This window comes from Sinohyriopsis cumingii, chromosome 4, assembly GCF_028554795.1.
Source record: "Sinohyriopsis cumingii isolate HCF-2022 chromosome 4, ASM2855479v2, whole genome shotgun sequence".
Classification (NCBI taxonomy): domain Eukaryota; kingdom Metazoa; phylum Mollusca; class Bivalvia; order Unionida; family Unionidae; genus Sinohyriopsis; species Sinohyriopsis cumingii.
In genome coordinates this window covers 51,450,468-51,470,878 of record NC_142964.1, presented here as the reverse complement: position 1 = coordinate 51,470,878, position 20,411 = coordinate 51,450,468, and the positions used below count along the sequence as shown (strand labels likewise).

Genomic DNA, 20,411 nt, shown 5'->3' with positions numbered 1-20,411 from the left:
TTCATTTCGATCGGGTTACATATTAGAATTAGTAAAATTAGTCAGGGAACAGACTAACTTTACAGCAGCACCCGAGATGCTTTAAACTGCACATATTTATTCATGAGAAGCATCTGCATGATCAAACTGTTGATTATAGAATTTTTAAAAATGGCATCCATAAAGTGATGCATATATAAGATGAAAGGGAAAGTAAGCGTTTAGAAAAGTGTTAATAATCAACACAGAAGAATAAAAAGGAGTATTCAGATCCTGTGAATATAAGCTGGAAAGGACACAATTGTGTTTTTTGGACATCACATGCCAATTTGAGTATGTCTCGTGGCAGGAGATATGATTGCTGTCGTCATTCGAAATGGAAAAGAATTTCCAAGAATTATGTCAAGTTGAGAGGTAGCAACAAGCCATTGAGCTGCATAGCTTTTGTAACTAGAGTTTGTGCAACTGTTCAAGTGGTAAATAAAGTCTATGCTTACTTTACAAAACATTTTAGTTGAACATAATGTCCAACATTACGTTATCTAGCTTTACGATAGCAGTTATTGATATTTTGTTACACCTTACTGAAAACTGGTCAGTCTTACGGAAAAAAATCAACTGTCTTACTGAGACTGACTTGATGGGGTTGGCAGGTCTGCTGCTTATGAAGTATTCTGTGCCTTTATTAGAGATACCGATATTACTGTAAAGTCAGTGTTGCTTTGGCCTGTATCTACTCCAAAAGTACAACTTGAGTTTAATATTTACATCTGTTTTATGAGAAACAGTGTGAATATTTATAAACCCAAAATGTTAGTTGAGTTTTCTTTTATATATAAACAACAAAAAAAAAGAAATTCTAGACTTCACAAAGAATTTTAAAAAGGCTATGTCATGGATAGCGTTTGAATTTTTTAAATTAATTTAGACAGCATGAGCTGCATGCCATATAAAATATTATGTTATGTCCATCCACTGGTCTCTCTGTCTATTACCAGTTTGTTTTTACGAAATAATTTTAGTTATCCATGATCAACAGTAATCAGACTTTGTACATGACTTGCACTTACAGTAAGGAAGATCCCAACTAAATTTGGGCTTAAAGGTCAAGGTCACTATAATTCAAAGAAGAAAACTGGTTTCTGCAAAATATCCCATGTTCTCCACAATCTACAGTTGGCAAATTTTGTAGGTAGCTTGCACTTCAAGTAAGGATTGCAAGGTCAGAATGTCTAAGGTCAAAGTCACTGTGCATGTATGAAAAAAAATGGTTACTGCACATCTTGAATTCTCTACCATCTAAAGCTAGTTGCCAACCTTTGAAGATGGGCTTGAACTTGATACAAAGAAGAACCCTACTGATTATGATCTCAAAATGTCAAAGGTTAAGATCATGCTGGAGAAGAAAATGGTTTCTGCAGAATAACTTGAGTTCTCCATCATCTACAGTTACCAAATTTGGTTGATGGCTTGATCTTCATGTAAGGAACAGCCCTATTGATTTCAGAGCCAGAAGTCAAAGGCCAAGGTCATTCTGATAGAATAAAAGAATGGTTTCTGCACAGTATCTTTAGTTTTACATGACAGAGCCAATTAAAATTTGCTGATGACTTCAACTTGATTTAAGGAAGACCCTTATTGATTTTGTAGTCAAAGGTCTAGGTCAGTAAAAAAGTTAAAATGGTTTTCTGCACAATAATATTAGTTCTACATTACATATTTCATGTCAAACTTTGTATATGGCTTGCACATGGGAGTAAGGAAGAAGACTATTTATTTTGGATTCAAAAGGTCACTGACTGAAAGAAGACTATTGATTTTAGATTTAAAAGGTCACTGACTGAAAGAAGACTATTGATTTTGGATTCAAAAGGTCACTGACTAAAAGAAGACTATTGATTTTGGATTCAAAAGGTCACTGACTGAAAGAAGACTATTGATTTTAGATTCTAAAGGTCACTGACTGAAAGAAGACTATTGATTCTGGATTCAAAAGGTCACTGACTGAAAGAAGACTATTGATTTTAGATTCTAAAGGTCACTGACTGAAAGAAGACTATTGATTTTGGATTCAAAAGGTCAGTGTCACTGACTGAAAGAAGAAAAATACATTCTGCAAAATAACATTGGTTGTCATGTTACTCTTGGTATAAGTAAGTAATACTTATTTTATTGATTTAAAATTATTTAAATTTTCAATGATGAACTCAGTGCAGTTTTCATAATATAAGAATATACATATCCCCAAATTTAAGTTTTTTTTAACAGCTATTGATTTCAACAGCTACTATATAGCATATGAACACATTTACCATCTTCATTTTTATCTTAAAATTGGAGCTTTAATCTTTTTAATGTATTCATTCCACACCTTATTCAGAGCTGAAAGAAATTTTAAAAAGTTTTTGAAATATTTAATCTTTGACCAATAAAATAAATGATTTAGAAAACAGTTGACAGCTCAGCAGTTTATACTACTGTTTGACAAATTTTTATGAATAATATTTGTATTATGTTTTCTAAAATTAATATATATTTTCAGTGAACTGATTACAATGTTCGTACTTTTTAAAAGAGACTCCAATACTCAATGAGTTTTACTATCAATTAACTGAAATAGCTAGAAATAAGTTTCTCCACATTTGCTCCTTTCTTTTTGGTTTGAATTTTTCAAAATTTTTAAATTATTTAGAAAAGATATTCATGTCAAACTGCTGCTATTTTAAATGAGATTATTAATTTACTCTTTTCAAAGTTATTCAAATATTTAAAACAAAAAAGCAAATGTACCACATCCCACTGTGCCACCTGGTAGTCTGCCATTCACCAAGGAAAGTTGACCTTTAGACCAAGGTGTGAAAATTCATACCTTGTCCAATACAGACATGTTTCTTTTGATCTCTGGTTGTTTCCATTCCATGTGTTATTTTGTTTCCTTGTTAAATGAAGATGAATGCTTGAAATAATATATTTTTTAAAATAAAAGTTACTCAAAGAAAGAAATGGTAGATGCTTTGTAAAATATTTGTAAGAACCATACATACTCTGCCATTTTTTAAACATAAAAGTAGAGTATGATGTACATTGTAATTTGCTAGGATATCCTTACTCCTTCACTACCAGAACATTTCGGTGCATTGTGCTAGATCAGGCCACAGACAGTGTTATCTTTATTTTTATAAATTAAACCCCAACCTACCCACCACTAGACAAAAAGTAAAGTGTTTAAAAAATTATTTTTGTCAAGTGGGAGTAATGGGTGATAGATTTAAAAAAAAATGAAAATGACACTTTGTGGCAGAAATAATGCAGCCTAAAAAAAATTGTGGGTGGTATTGTTTTGGTTTCTTGAAAAATTATTGTTTGTCTAGTGGGGGTAGGGAGACTGATTTTTTGAAAAATGAAAATAATAGTGTCTGTGACCTGGTGCAACATGAATTGTATTAATACTACTGAGAACATTTATCACAGACGTAAAAAAACAAATAAAACCCAAATAGCTCAATCACCCGCATGTTGTTTTGAAGGTGTAGGAAACAAGAGAACTCAGAGAAATTCAACCATGAATAAATGATTATGTGTGGGACACCTAAGATCACATTAATGAGAATTACGAGTGCAGAGGCTGCAAACAAGATTGTGTTCTATTATTTATAACCACTGTGATATCAAGGCCCAATAAAGTTAAAAGAACGTCTGGGTGGCTGTAACATTCAACCATATGTTGCTAAATGCCCCACGCCCCTTATTTGCCGTATAAATTGACACAGTACTTTGTAAAATAAATTTAAAACAACATAAAACTTCATTTTTTATACCTTATTTAGCATCAGTTTCAAGAAATAAATTCACAAATTTACCAAGCAATACATTATCTCACCCATTTTGTCAACCAGATGTCAGTACTCTGTTAACCCAATGTCAGTACCCTAATTCTTCTTTAAGGAGGAAAAATATTTGTTTTCGCAAGAAGGTAAAATAGTTGCTTGATTCTCTGGAAAATATATGCCAAATAAAGGAAATAAGAAATAACCATCAATCTCTTATAGAACTGCTGGTGAAATCTGTAACCTGTTGGCCCTTTATTTTTCTGTTCTGACTTTTTATATTTTGTGCAAATGAGGAAATAAAAGAAATAAAATATCCTTATGTCAATTTATACTACACTTTAAGGCAACTTTAATGATGACGTTTCTCGAATAAATGTTAATGTATTATTCCAATAAATAACATTTCAGTATATAACATTTTTGAAAATATTTTGCATTTAAAAAAAAACTTTTCACATCAACTATTTTATTATAGTGAGTTGTTCTATATTTGCAGCTAAATCTTGCCAACTGCAGAGTGTGTTGTATTATAATGCAACAGATGCAGGTAGAAGTCAGATCTACAGGTCACTGTGTTCTATTGTAGGATGTAATGCTGCAAGTAGGGCTTCCCAACTATAAACATACTATGTTACAGCGCCACCACAATCGATAGTTTGGCTTGATTTTGTGAAGTTTATGCCCATGTTTTGCCCATGACTAGGCCAGTATATTTTGTAGAGCAAGAAATCAGGAAGGCCTCGGGAAAAACCAGCGGTCCGTGAAAAACTACTGGCAAGCTTTTTCACGTTGGTCTAGCTCTTTAGACCACAAGTCACCCACTCCACCCCCTTCACGGAGGAGGATGGGGGCGATAGGCAGTAATGAATAATCTTTAACGGCCTATGCTATTTGCATGGCCGCTGTGTATATCTGAAAAGACTTCCCGCACGACCGCTGTACGTATAATTTACGTATGATTTACGTAAAGCGTTGCGGCTGCTGCGTACAGGATCTGAGAAAAAAACTAATTACCTTCAATTTCATGGTTGCAAATCACATGTTAAAACTTCCAGAAATGCTATAATCCTTCACCTGCTGTAGAAATATAAATTTTTAAATAAATATCGAGTGAATCTAGTGGATGAAAGATTTCAGTATTATCATCCAATCGACTGACTTATTCCGTTAGCCACTCCGAATAAACAAATTTTATTTTTATGTTTTCCCTAAACGAGTTGCCTATCTAAAGTGTATAAAGAGGTTAAAAATAGCAAGTTTCATAGTTAATGTCAGATGTTTACTGTTTATGTTCTGTCGTATTTTAAGAACATTTGCACAGTAGATCCATGTAACAATTCTTTCTTAATTCAATCTTAAAAAGGCATACACTTAAAAAGTACCTTCTTAATTTAAGGTAATAAAGCATACAAAGCATGCACTAAAAATAAAAATTAAAAAGCTACAGTGTTGGATTCGATCCTTGGTCTTTTGCGTGACAGGTCGACATATTTCCACTCGATTACAGTAATTAATACATTGAATGGTGACTTTTCTTGTACTATTTTTGTCTATTGATAACTAAACTTCGGGACCGTTAAAGCAAATTTTAATTATCCATTTCTTTTTCGCTTGAGGAAAACCAGTAATTCACGATCTGGTCTATAATTGTTTACCTACCATGTCCTAACTATTTTAATCCAAACTGAGACTTACTAGCCGTGAGAAATATAGTACACAGCCGCCGTACGAAATAGATACTATGGAGAAAAAAAAATCTTTTTTTATGACGTTTATAGTCCGACAAATCGTCCGCCAAACCTGGTATTGGTACTATTAGTATGTACTACGTTTAGCTGAGTTTACCTCATTCGGGACATTTTGGATTCGTCCTAAATGTATTGACCTGTCGCCATGCAGATAATATTTGCTATTGTGAGCACACGGCGCAAATAGTCTTTCCAGTACACGGCGTCGTGCGAATAGACACAACGGGTATGGACTCGTAAATGTAACATGTAGCATTAACTACTATCAGTTATTTTTTGCCACACAACAGTTGTTATAAGCTGAGGCAAACCACTTTGCTCAAAGGTAACGGAAACAGCCCGTCCGCACTGAGATTCGAACGCGTGACCGGTTATCTACGAGTCAGACACTCTGCCTGTCTGACAAATAAGTTATCCAGTTCCTCCTAAGCTATCCTGTTAAGCTCAATAATTCAGAAAAAGAGTAAATATTCGCCTATCTTTTATCATGTTTTAAAAAAAATAACGTTCTAGGATTATTCTAGTCTATTGGAGAATTGGAAACTTAAATTGTCTTTTATAAACGTAGGCAATAATAACTCCCGTGTACAATGTAATCCTGACACAATGGGTCGGATACAAACGACGAGTGATGTGGCCATGTTACGTAGTGCGTGAAAGGATAATTTGCTCTACCCTGGTACATTTTAATGGGGAAACGCAAAGACGTAAAGATGTTTGTGCAATAGTCCGATAGTTGCCGGAATTTTTTTTTTAAAAAATCCATATACGATTAGGCATGCGTATATAAAGAATGACGAGATTCCTGTCAAAAATCAAACCGTACACAGAAGAATGCAAACTCAAAGCTCCGACAAGGACCACCTAGCTGTGAACAGCATTTCCTAATCACTACGTGTCTATTGATATATGTCATTGGCTGCTACGGGCCTAAATTAGCAAGCATTTATCTCTCAAGCATCAGAAGTGTGATACAGTTAACTGAGTAGTAATAATATTACTACTAACGGGGTTGCGGGTGGTCCAGTGATCTAAACACTCGCCTTTACCGATCACTGCCATCTCACCTCTGTCCGCCTGGGTTCTGAGTCTCGGGCATGGCCAATGTGGGTATGTGAGAAAGCGTGCCAGTAGCTTTCCGTGGTTCTTGCCGGGGTTTTCCTCCACCAGTTATACTGGCCGCCATGTATAGCCAAACATGGACTGGAAAATGATATTGAACTCTAAAACAATATAAAAGAAAAAACACGGTTAATCTCAGACCACAATTACCCCCTCCACCCCCACCCCCCTCTGGGGTGGACCAAGAGAAAGTTATCATGCAAAATAATGTCCTGGAAAATGAGGTCTCTCTATACCGAACTCGCGCGTAAATCTGAAAGATCAACACTAAGATTTCACGAAGCAACAAGAGATGTCTGGTTGAACGAGAATATTGAAAATGACAATGCTGTGAATTTTCTTTGGTTGATTTATGTCGGCGCACATTTTTTTAAAATAGAAGTTTAAAACGGTACTAAATAGCCAGTAATGTGCTTACATGCCGTTAAAACACATACATACATACATACATACATACATATTTTTGTGGGTACTAATATTGCGAACTAACTTTGTTATATTGTCTTTTTACTTATGAAAGCTACATTTGTTCTGAACACCATATATATAACGGGGTGTCAGAAGGATATATCAAACTAAAGAAGCCTCTCTGCTGCTTTGTTAACTTTGAGTCTTCATTTGAAGTTCTATGCAAATATTGTCACAAACACCTGCAAAGAAAGGTTTGCACGATTATAAAGAAACAAACAGATCACAAAAACACTAGAACCGGTTAACGTTTTATAATTTTCCAGTTCTTTTAGAAAAAAAGTAAACTGTTTTCAGGGGGCAATTAGTTCATTTTCAATGGGTTTTTTTTTTCTGTGTGCTTGCAGTAGACATGGATAAATCTGATGATAATATCTCCTTTTAGCGAGTAGATATAGGAGTAGATAGCCTGTTGTCCCCAGTGTGTGGATACCAGAGTTGTTGTTGTTGTTGTAGGGTTTAACGCCATTTTTCAGCACAAGATAAGCTATACATGGCGGTCAGCATCACTGGTGAAGGAAGAACCCTGGAAAACCCCACGAAGAACCACCGATCCACGAGAAGCTATTGGCAAGCTTTCTCACGTACCCACGTTAGCCGAGCCTGATACTCGAACCCACGCAGATCCGGAACGGTGAGCGTTTTAGACCACTCGGTCACTCGGGGCCCCCGGGTACCAGAGTAAATATCTCAGTGTCACATGTGTGTGGATAAAAGAGTAGATAGTCCATTGTCAGCAGTGCGCGGATACCAGAGTCGATATACCATATTCACCTGTGTGTAGATACAGGGATATAAAGCCCATAGTTACCAGTGCGTATATACCAGAGTAAATAGCCCATAGTTACCAGTGTGTGGATACAGGAGTAGAAAGCCCATTGTCACGATTGTGTGGATACCAGAATAGATAGCCCATAATCGCTAGTGTGTGTATACTGGGTAGACGGTCCATAGTCACCAGTGTGTGATACCGGAGTAGATAGCCCATAGTCGTTAGTGTGTGGATACTGGGGTAGACGGTCCTTAGTCACCGGTACGTGATACCTGAGTAGATAGCCCATATTCACTAGTGTGGGGATACTGGGGTAGACGGTCCATAATCACCAATGTGTGATACCGTAGTACAGGGGTCGGCAACCTTTTTCACATAGCGTGCCACTTTTTTTCTGGATTAATTACAAAATGAACGAGCGCGTGCCACCAGTAAAAGAGTAACACTGTTAAAATTGAGATTTTTGGCTGCCCTTTGCGTGCCACAAAAACCTCTTGACGTGCTACCGTAGTAGATAGCCCATAGTCACATGCGGTATGTTTGCCAAAACGTAAAGTTGGAATGTGATATGGAAACAGTGAATATCTTTTAGTAGTAGTCTTACTAACTTTGATTTCACCTACTTAACTGATTATGGGTTTCTTAACTGGATGTAAAAAAATTTCAGTTTTGAGATTCCTCTTGTAATAATTTTATATTTGAAATGATAAACAGTGTTCATATAAGGCGATGACATCAACAGACGCCCGTTGTGCCCGGTGCGATATGAGGACAATGGACCCCCAAAATCTAATTCCGTAGAATATTCATAGAAAAATACAGGTTTGTTTTCAAAATCAAATTTATTTGTAAATAATCTGCTTTAATTATAATCTATTTTAAACAAACTCCAAAAGTTTCGGCCGTCTCCCCTCACCTTTCGCATATCGCAAAGGACTCTACTGAGCCCATTCATAGCACATGTAACGCACCGATGTAACAAACCCATGTGTCTACAAGCAGCTTGTTCATACGTTCGTATACAGATCGACAGCACACAAAAAGGGAGAGAAGAAGAAGAAGAAAATACGTGAGAATTTGTCTTGATATCGTGTCGTTGTTTTTACAAATATTTTCAAGGCCCTAATGATAAAGAAATGATATTCGTAAAGTGTTCTGAAACGCGTTAATGCACATATAATTTTCTTTTCATAGTAGCCAAAAGAACATACATTTACGAGACTCAAATTTCGCACCTGTGTATTTGTTTGGGGGAGTTGGTGGTGGATCTGACTTCATACCGGTTATTCACAGCAACTCGACGTCAAATAATGTTGGCATTTATTGTATGGATCGTATTCTGTATATCATAAAGACATACATGCAGAGTAAGATCCAATCATAAAAAAAAGAAAATGTACACTATATCAAGCTTCCAGCTACTATAGATTCAACGAAACTAATCTATACTTGAATACAGGATAGACAATTACATTTTCAAAATGGCGGGGGAAGGGGGGAAGAGGAGGCTTGGATTTTTAAAAATCTATTATACCCATTTTATTTTTGTGAGGTTAAAGAAAATTAAAATATCCAGGTTGAAAAGAAAATGTTATACCCCACTCGCCCATTTCTTCCCGTCCAGGCAATAAATTAAATCGCCAGTCCCTAAAGTCAATAAGACGACTTTGCATACTGATTGACTCGTTGCTCTGTTTGTGAATTATCATCCCAACACTTATTCCTTCTAATTAAGCAAATAATTACCAAAGTCTAACAAAAGTAGGCAGATAGGTAATACAGGATGCCACTTTTTAACATTAGGCTGCTATCTATGTGGGATGATAGGGTCAAAATGGTAAATCAAATGTTTAAAATGAAGGGATTCTACTGGCGGGAAATGCAATACTCTAACAGTATGGATCTATGTGACCCCTAACAGGAAATGGGAAATGTAATTTTAAAATTTTCCATTGGCTTAACATTGCTGTTTTCTGTGGCCTCTAACGGGAAATGTAATGTTGAAATTGTCCATAGGATTAATATTATGGGAATCTCTGTGGTTTCACGGGATTTTAACATGGGAATGGCTGTTTCGAGTCAAGCGGGAAATGTAGTGCTAAAACATTCCATAGGTTTAACATGGGGGTAGTCTCGGGACAAAATCCTGTGTTAAAAATGTCCATAGGTTTCACATTATGAGGCTGTCTGTTGTCTAACAGGAATTTACCATGGGAACGGCTGCATGAGTCGAACGTGACATATAATGTTGAAACTACACTTAATAACCTATTCTCAGTTACCTACTATCCATTACGCCCATCACATATTATTCAATACCCCACACCTACCTATAATGGGAAAAGCAATATTAAAACTCCATTTACTATGTACGGCTGTGGTTCTTCCCTGGGTTTTCCAGGGTTCTTCCTCCACCAGTTATACTGGCCGCCATGTATAGCCTATCTTGTGCTGAAAAATGGCGTTAAACCCTAGAACAACAACAACAACAATTTACTATGTAACGCCTAGCGATCTATTCATTCAATACCCCATAGTTACTAGCCAACTACTACCGACACATACTCCACTACTCATTACACAGGATAACATATAAAAGAATGAGATGTAAAATAGAATTAAAATTTCTCATAAACAAAACGAATTCAAACCCCCTCACCATCATATTATCACCTTATAAACGAAGGAAAACCTCTATCCCTCTCCCCTACCCCTTTTAATTAAAAACAAACTACTATTCCTCAAAACCCTCACAGTCCCTATAACCGTAGCAAGACTACCATACAGGGAATGAAAGGAGACCAAAAAAAAATAGGTTACTATAAATAGTGAAGGAATTTGAAAGAAGAACACACACACACACACACACACACACACGAACTAGGAATTGTATTGCTTTGTACAAACTCAAACACAAAATATTCGTAATAAATCCTCTGTGAAGCTTTGAAACGTTTAGAGTTTTGTCGTCTTAGATATTAAGATTCTCACTAAAAATGCTACCAACGTTAAAGGCAGAAAGATTACAAAAACGGCCACTTTCAGGCCAGCTAGATCTACTTTCTCAGTCTTTTGTGACAAACGTTATGATTTTGACAACCCTAGAACCGGTTTACCTCGGTTTACCTAATGTTATATTGGTCATCCAACGTTTAATAAAATGAATGAAAATGTGACTGTTGGACGATGGCTTTACTGTTACAGATAAGGTGTTAATCATTTCAAACAGTGTATTCGCTAGTAAGTATGGGGTATTGAATAGTTGCAGATTATTAGGTGTAAGATAACAGATGCAGTTTGAAAAAGACGCTTCCCATTAGAGATAGGTGTGAGGTAGTGGATAGTATATATGTGGGGGTAATAGATGGTAGGTAATTGGGTTTTGGACAGTAAGTGTAGTTTTAACATTAAATTCCCGTTAGACCCTTGGCGGCCCCTCTCGTGAGAAAACAGGCAACTTCATAATGTTAAAAATATGGACATTTCATACATTACATTTCCCGTTTGAGACAATAATATCGCAATGTTAAGTGTCACGCCAAACAGACCAATGATTTTACAATGTTGCATTTCCCGCCAGTAGAATTCCATTATGATAATCCTATGGCCTAATTTTGACTATAGGATTCCCATCTTGATCCTATAAACCCATAGAAATAGCAGCCTACTGCCAATTTTCTACAGATGATATGGACTTTTATTGATAAAAATATTAAATTACTGAAAAGTCAAAGTGAAGTGAGTTTTAACCAGTATAGTAACACATACTAAGTCATTTTAAATCTGAGTGAGAACGGAGTGAGGATACTTGAGTGTGTATAAGTGAAACATATTTTGGGTCTTTTTTTCTAAATAAATATTTATTATATAACATATCACGTTAAATAAATTGAAGACTACCTGGCAGATGGGACTTTTATGAGCAAATGAGTTATCCTCGTTAAATAAAGTGTTATTTATTTATGGATGCATTTATTCCTTCCTTCCTACCTTTATTTATTTATGAATTATTATTATTATTATTATTATTATTATTGGTTAAACAATATTATTTAGTTAAGGTATGTAAAGCACAAAAATGCACAACGAGGAAGTAGGTGAAATAAGTTAAAAGGAGAAACTGTCAGTTAAAATGTATAGAACATTGAAAAATAGGGAGAAAAGTAAAAGGATGAAAGAATACGAAACGAGAGAAAAAGCGAGATTAAAAGCAAACAGTGCTTCCTTCTAAGAGATTCCTTGTACTGGCGAGGCGATGGCGAATCATTTGGAAACAAGTGAAAAATTTCTATTTACAATTGACTCATAGAAGTAAACGAGTATTACAAGTAAAAAGTCGATCTTTTTTCACTTTGCAATGACTTTATTAACTGAAACGAAAATACGAATGTTTACTTTATATGGAATCGTCGTATCACGGTATTGAAAATACTATTGTTTACTTTATATGGACTCCTCATATCACGGTATTGCAAAAACGAATTCTTACTTTATATGGAATCGTCGTATCACGGTATCGAAAGTACGAATGTTTACCTTATATGGAATCGTCGTATCACGGTATCGAAAGTACGAATGTTTACTTTATATGGTATCGTCGTATCACGGTATCGAAAGTATGAATGTTTACTTTATATGGAATCACGGTACAAGAAGGTATTTCAAGTTAAATCACGATATGGTGTGTGGGATTGAAACTGTTCGAAAAAGGTCTTCTTCTTATCTATCAAGGATCTAAAACATAACATTTTAAAATGATTGAAGTATTCTCTCTCTCTCTCTCTCTCTGAACATGACATGGTGATAAAAACGAGTCAAACACCAAACAAAGAAAGATGGAGAAAATGAAGGATAAATACGAATCATATGGTCAGTAGTAATGATAAGGCATGCATAATAATGACTTCAAGCAACAACAAATAACTCTAAATGTTTAAAATACCTTCTATGTGTTTGTTACTTAGCTTGTAGTATTCCTACTTGCTATATTTACCAGTTATCGAATGGCTGCGCTCTGCTTTCCTTATTTAAAGCAAGCTAACCAACTTTGAAGTTTAAATCCTGAACACTTTTTTTTTTTTAATTTATCTAAACAACATAAATGGGGAGAAAGAGAACCTCAGAAAAAGAACCAACAAGATTGAACTGCAGTAGCTGTAGGACAACGATTGGAACCTGACACATCTGGCAGGAATGGGAAGACTCATCTCGCACCCGGCAATAAAACAGCTTCTTGTAGTCAATCTTAACACCATGCTGGTGAAGTCAATCTTAACACCGTGCTGGTGAAGTCAATCTTAACACCGTGCTGGTGATTGTGATGGGTACGCTAATTATAATTAACTCACAAAACGGGACATATCAATATTTTAACTATTTCTCTTTGGACCATATCCATTAAATGATTAGAACTTCATGAATAACTTGATTAATAGCTTTGAAAAGAGGTCATTTTATGTTTTGTACCCGGTATAATTAAAATATTGTATATATTGATGACAGGTCACATGTGTATGCATGATAAATTACTAGGAATCTATACTGATTAAACTTTCATTCAGCGTATTCAATCATACGTGATTCATAGCCTTCAATAGAAATGTTTAAAAATCAACACTGTTCATACATGAAAAATGGAATACATTTACTGGCTATTAGATTAATCAATTCTTCTTCACAAAAGTTAGCATATTTTACAACTTAGTAATAGCCGTCTCTCCTCTAGATAAACAGTGAGCGTCAATTGTCGTGCCGTATGGGGTCCGTGTTTATCTCATTAATCGAAACCATGCTTTGCGTGGGACAAGCTTGGCTGAAAAGGTCATTATAACTGGATTTAATTACTCACACTATTGAATTCAAAGTGGACACTGCGTGGCGAAAATACAAGCGCTCTATCTTGTGCAATTTAACTTTTTTTTTTGGCGGGGGTGGGGGAGAAGTTGAGTTTAAATTGGCTCCATTCTAGATGTTACCCACATCATTAGCATACATTTCAGAGAGAGAGAGAGAGCAGGCCGTGGATTTTATCGTTGGTAATTTGCATTAAATATCAAGGAAAGAGAAAAATGACAGAAAAAATAATGTCTGTTTTCCAATTTAAAAAAATACGTGTTTAACATTTTTCACTAAATGAGTTGATTGGGTGTTTTACGGCACAGTAACAAGAAGGTTACGCAGTAGATTAGGCAAGTAGATTATTCAGTGCCGAGACAATTGGAGAAAGCCACCAATCAATCCTCATGGACACACGCCGGTAGCCAACAGGGGCTGATCTAATGCAATTCTCATTGGAATTTCATTTAAGTTTTTATATGATGAAAAATCTCAATAACAAATAAAAAATATTCGTCTACAATACTCGTTATTTTTAAATTCAGTTATATCAATGTAGATTTTTCCTTCCTGAAATATTCTAAGTTTTGAATTAATACTGCTTATCACATAAAAAATACTGCCTTAAATATCCATCTTTCGAGTATAGTCTAGATCGATATCAAGTTAACTTATCACCTGTGTGCTCAATCAGTATTTAATGATTAATCCAGATTAACGGCATTAGTACTGAGACACTACATGGTACAATAAATACAACCGAACTATTTTTTTCCGCGTTCGTAATCCTTCGTAGTTTCCAGGTTACCAGTGACATACCGGTATTGGTAAAACAAAGCCTATCGACACGATCGTTGGACAATACAGGTGCCATAATAGAATAAGACGTCGATCCCTGTAACTAAATCACTCTCACTTTTTCGTGCCTGTTTGTGCGACAACATGTTTTCTTTCCAAGCAGCAAGACAGCAATCCAGGTCGTGACAGTTTTTTTCCCCTTCAAAGCTGGATTCATTGTCTACCATATCCAACCCAGGAAATACGTCTTATCAAACGAATCCGGACATTTACAGGTAAGTGAAACGGCTAAACTTTTCAACCTTAATATGGACTTTTCAATCTTTACTTACTGGCAGACCATAGTGACCTGGCAGAGTCAGAGTTACTTTGGCTACATTTTCTGAGATCTTTCTATGAGGAACATTTGTATTCCTCTCTTTTCCCTACAACAATTGCGTTAACTTTTAAAATAGAAAACTAACAAAATGAACGACAAAAATTATGAAGAATGCTACAACTTGTTTTTCGCCACAGTGTTAATTATGACGAATATATTTAACACAACACAAATAAGTATTAATATTGTCAGACATATTGATTTGTGGGGTGTGGGGTGATTTTGAAGTTATTCGAAAGCCAAAACAAAGCGACTATAAATAGTTTTCATCAAAATCTTAATCGATTCAGGAAGTAGACCTGGGCTTATTGAGATAAAGTTTATAAAAAACTTTTATGTAGACAGGGAAACTATAAAATAAAAAAATAGAACAGGGTATAACAAAGTCGGTCAAGTGTTCAAGCTTTACGGAGATTGAGTATATATGTCAGCAATATATCACTGTACATGGAAGATATAATTAGCCACTACGACAAATACAAGATATGAATAATACGGCATCTTTGTACAAAAATATATTACTTATGGGCAAGGCTGACTACCAGATTGGGTGAAGAAAAATAAAATGCTTCTGTCCCATTCTTGAGAATTAATAAAGGCACCTTAGAGGTTTCAGCTGGAGTAGTTTTGTCCGTACCAATCATCGTCACATTTTGTGTAAATTGTACCGACATGGTTACCTGTTTTGTCAAGAAAAGCATTCGTATTTATTCACATACATACATACATACATACATACACACACACATACATACATACATACATACATACATACATACATACATACATGATGATGATGTTCGTCCATCGGTGTCGATGAGGACCATTTAATGTCATCGATTTACTGGGGGTGGGTCCGGAGATGGCTGATCAGTCCGATCCGGGCCCGGAATAGTCTGTTGCAGTGGGGACATGGGTGTACAGGTTGCTGACCATGAGTTGCGGAACTGCTGCTGTTTCTGGATTTGCGCAGATCATGTTTTTCAGCTGCTTCCACCAGTCTTTTCTGCTCAAAGGTTGCCGCACCAGCATTGACTTGACTGCGTCAAGCAGATCGGTTTGTAGCGACGCTTTCCCAGCTGTCAGGATCAATGCCTAGGTTCTTCAGCGAGGCCTTGAGGTTGTTCTTGTACCTCTTTTTTGACCACCATGAGATCTCTTGCCTTGGTGTAGCTCTCCATAGAAGACCTTCTTAGGCAGCGGTTCTACCGGCATGCGGACAACTTGGCCAGCCCATCGGAGTTGTGCCTTGCACAGCATGGTGTAGATGCTTGTCATGCCGGCCTTAGTGAACACCTCTGTGTTCGGTACCTTGTCCTGCCATCTGATTTTCAGTAGTTTTTTCAGGGAGCTCATATGGAAGTCGTTCAGTTTTTTAACATGGTGGCTATACACAGTCCATGTCTCGCAAGCATAGAGGAGGGTGGGGAGAACAACCGCTGCGTAGACTTTGATTTTGGTGGCAAGCTTGATGCCTCTCCTATCCCAGACATTTGAGCGGAGTCTGCCGAATGCTATGCTGGCTTTGGCAATCCTGGTGTTGACCTCATCGTCTATGTGGACTGCTTCTGAGAGGGTGCTGCCGAGGTATGTGAACCTGTCTATATTTTTTAGCTTTTGGCCATTGACAGTGGTGGATGGTTCCAGGTAATCTTCTCCAGGAGCTGGCATATGCAGAACATCGGTCTTGCTGGTAGAGATGGTGAGTCCGAAGTTGGAGCACGCTGTGGAAAAATACATACATACATACATACATACATACATACATACATACATACGTACGTACGTACGTACGTACATACATACATACATACATACATACATGTAGTCTAAAAAAAGTTTTTCCGCTTAGATGAATACATTTTCAGACTTTTTGTACTGTCCTTGCCTGGAGACCAACATTTACAATTGTCGAAGCATACAATTTAAAAGAAAATATCGTACAAGTTTACACAAAACATATCAGCCATTTTTAACCGTAATAATTGATTTTTAATCGTCCTTTGAGGTATTGACCTATTGCTTAGCGGGGTTCTTTATTTATTCACCACCGGACACTGTACTTTCATACAACGTACAAGGTTTTCCTTTGTACGTAAGATTTTCGAAACGCTCCACTTGCAAAGCATAATAAAACGCTTTATGTACATTTTATTTTTAGATCAGGATAGCCATGACAGACTGTAGAATGAAAAGTAAAGCTTTCACTTTGATTATAATACAAGTGTCAAGTGTTGACTTTTATATTAGCGAACCATGATTTTAACGAGAGTGCCATTGTCTTAAAAATGCCAATAGAAGTTTTAGGTAGTGTTCTTTGCACATTTTGCCAAACCATCATGTCACCGACACACATTCTTGATTGTAAGATGCATAGAGGTCTCAGGAAGTGTACCTTGTACACTTTGCAAATCCCAGCCCCACTATGCCACCGATATCACATTTTTGAGTGCACGCAATGGAATCATTTAACACAGTGCTGTCCAACCTGCGGCCCACGGGCTGATTTTAAATGGCCCGCCAGGGCTCGAGCAGCTAGCTATACAGTCGTTGCTTTTTAGTTTATGCTGCGGCCCTCGGCTTCAAGAAAAACATTTTTCAGTGAGCCATGGTGTCAAAAAGTTTGGACAGCACTGATTTAACAGGTGAATATTAAAGACTTTCGAGCTTTTTCCGTAATTAGATAAATTACTTACTCTAGCAAACTGTTTCGTTTTAGATCCAACCATCGAAACATTTGTCATGTAACAGAGTCTAATGTATATCTCTAGTTTATTGGATAGGTTGTTTCCCGGTCATGGACTTCTTAGTTAATTTTTTGATGTTGTGAGCATCCATAACATACTTTTATACTTTTCTTTCTGTTGGACGAAATATTTGAGATTCTATCGGAACGTAATGCATACTGTTACAAACTGTGTCGTATTCATTGTGAAACTGTCCGATCATTAGGAATCAATCATACTGTCACCTGCTTTTTAACGTTTTCTCTTGAGATGAAAATTTCGTTGCTTTGTTTTGACTGCATAAAAGACACATATGAGCATTGCAGAAACCAATTTCATTTATAAACTTCAGTTGCGATATCATACTATTTCTTCATTGTAGACCGTGTAATATGTTTCAATATGCTTTTTCAGGCTGGAGGTAAATTACCGCAACTAGGATGGAGACAAGAACACACTCATTCTCCAAGCGAATCAAAAGCCACAGAGGAATCACTGTACGCCCGAAAGAGACTTCCAACCTCTCGAAAGACAAATATCCTGATGCCAAATCAGATGCGTCGGAATCTTCCCATCTTCATCCTAAAAGATATGAAAATACTTACCAACTGGGACCAGACGATGACAAAAGATTTAAGCCAAAGAAGGTCGAAACGGTCATGCGCGATATACTGAAAGAGACACTAGCGGAGGTAGAATATGAACGAGAGTTGTGCTCTCGCCTTAGCCGACTGCTGTCCGACACTATCAAAACCAAAGTGAAAGAACTGAATTTCCAGCGATATAAGTTGATGGTGCAAGTAATTATCGTTCAAAACAGTGATCAAGGACTTCAGATAGCAAGTAGATTTATTTGGGATGAGCACAATGATGCCTTTTCCACAGCTGTGTATGAAAACAAGAGTTTGTATGCCGTAAGTATCTGCTGGGGAGTTTACTACGACTGAATACATACCAGAACGGTGAATGTTTCATAAATAGAGATATTAATGACTCAGATTTGTATTTCCTAAATGCTCCGCAAGAATGAGTGTCTTTCCTTTTACTGTTCTTCGCATAAAGGTATCAGACGTACCACAAGCTTAAATATATGTATGCAAAGTTGAGGCCGACGTGTTGAAGTTTTGGGTGTATGCAAAAATGGAACACGATTATACTGAAACGGACGGTTTCTACCATTCACCCGCAAGGAACAGGCTCGCTATCAGCGTATACGAGATCGGCACTGAATGAGCCAGAGCGCAAGAGAAAGTGGTAATTATTGAAACTGATGAAACAAGCAGATGGGCTGTATTATTTCCTCGAATGATACAAAAACTCGTCAATTTAAAAAAAAAGTCTTGAAGAAATATTTAGTAATATTTACTGTGAAGACATTTCTAAATGCTCTTTAGAAATGCGTTAGCATTCAAATATGGAATCAAACATTTGTTCATGATACTTTTTCCTGCGAGAGTGACTAGATTGTATCTCTGACGGAGACCCAGATGTAAAGTTGCGACGTCATAGCCATCTTTTCCTAATGCGCCCATTGACGCAATTGAAGGCAGCATCACTCACTGTATTTACGATCATGATATGTATAAATTAGAGCTAAAAAAAAATCGAGTTCAAATAGATCTGCTGAGCCATTTCATACTTGCCGATGTAGCTATTTATTTTCAAAGCGCTAAACTTTGTTCCAGGGCCTACTAGCCTGATGCCCAATCAAAATCAACACATTTTAATTTTAGCCGAGATTTATAGGATGGGCTTCTGAATGGTTCTGGTCAGAACATCTAAAAATGTGAACTCAAGGTCAGACAGATGTGTCGTAATTAATAATATACGGTTGGACACTAGTAGTACTCAAATACCAAAATGTTTTATAAAGACATTTTCGTTTCCATGACACTCAATGCATTGATCACGCTTACAAAGCAGCAAACATTTTAAAATAATTAAAAAGGATATGAAGCTTATTAATAATAATCTGTTATAATCATCAACTTGATAAAAGATATTTAAAAAAATAGTGAAAAGTGCAATCATGTGGGAAATGCATAGGAACTGTTAGCATTTGACTCCTGGGTACTGGCTTTCTTCGCAAAAAACGTTTAGGCAATTTTTTATTTCTCCACACGTCTTATGGTTGATTCGAACAATACTTACTCGTTTATTTTTAAAAGTTACTTCAACTTGTTTTGTTCTTATAACTGTTGTGGTTGCTTTTGTTATGGGTTTAATAACATTTTTTCAGCCAATGATAGGTTACAAGGTGTTTTGTAAAATTAACTTGCGTTGTTGGAGCTTCTCTCTTTCAAACTTTCTCTTATGGTAATTGATTTATTTATAACTGTAAAACTAACATCGCATCTGCTATCAAGGAGGTTGTTTATTCTGACGCATGCGGTTTGCAAAGATGACAGTTTGTGAATGATATATGACGAAGGTCGATAGACTGGAATGCACCTAATGTGTGGAGAAACGTGCTCCTGTGATGAATATCGGTGCGCACATTGTAAATCAATCCCTTGAAAGGGATAAAACTAATAAAATATTGATTTTTCCGTGTTTCTAAATTGTCATTTATTGAGGCAGGCTTATTTTAGATGTTTTCTCAATGGGGATGACGACACTACCATGGAATTTCAAGGTACTCTCATCTCTTCGGGTGTAAGAACGCATATAAAGTAGACATCAATCATCGTTGACGATAACATCACAAACAATAGAAATGGTAACCACGATGATATGTCAATATCCACTCATTGA

General features: G+C 36.4%; 1 pseudogene across 1 annotated transcript; it reads left to right on the top strand.

The window, feature by feature from the left end:
* The first annotated feature begins 14,558 nt into the window (after window positions 1–14,558).
* Window positions 14,559–20,206, top strand: LOC149801152 (dynein light chain Tctex-type 5-B pseudogene; annotated as a pseudogene). The gene is made up of 2 exons (XR_016420583.1): window positions 14,559–14,827; window positions 18,072–20,206. The product of XR_016420583.1 is annotated as a dynein light chain Tctex-type 5-B pseudogene (transcript).
* The last annotated feature ends 205 nt before the right edge of the window (window positions 20,207–20,411 follow it).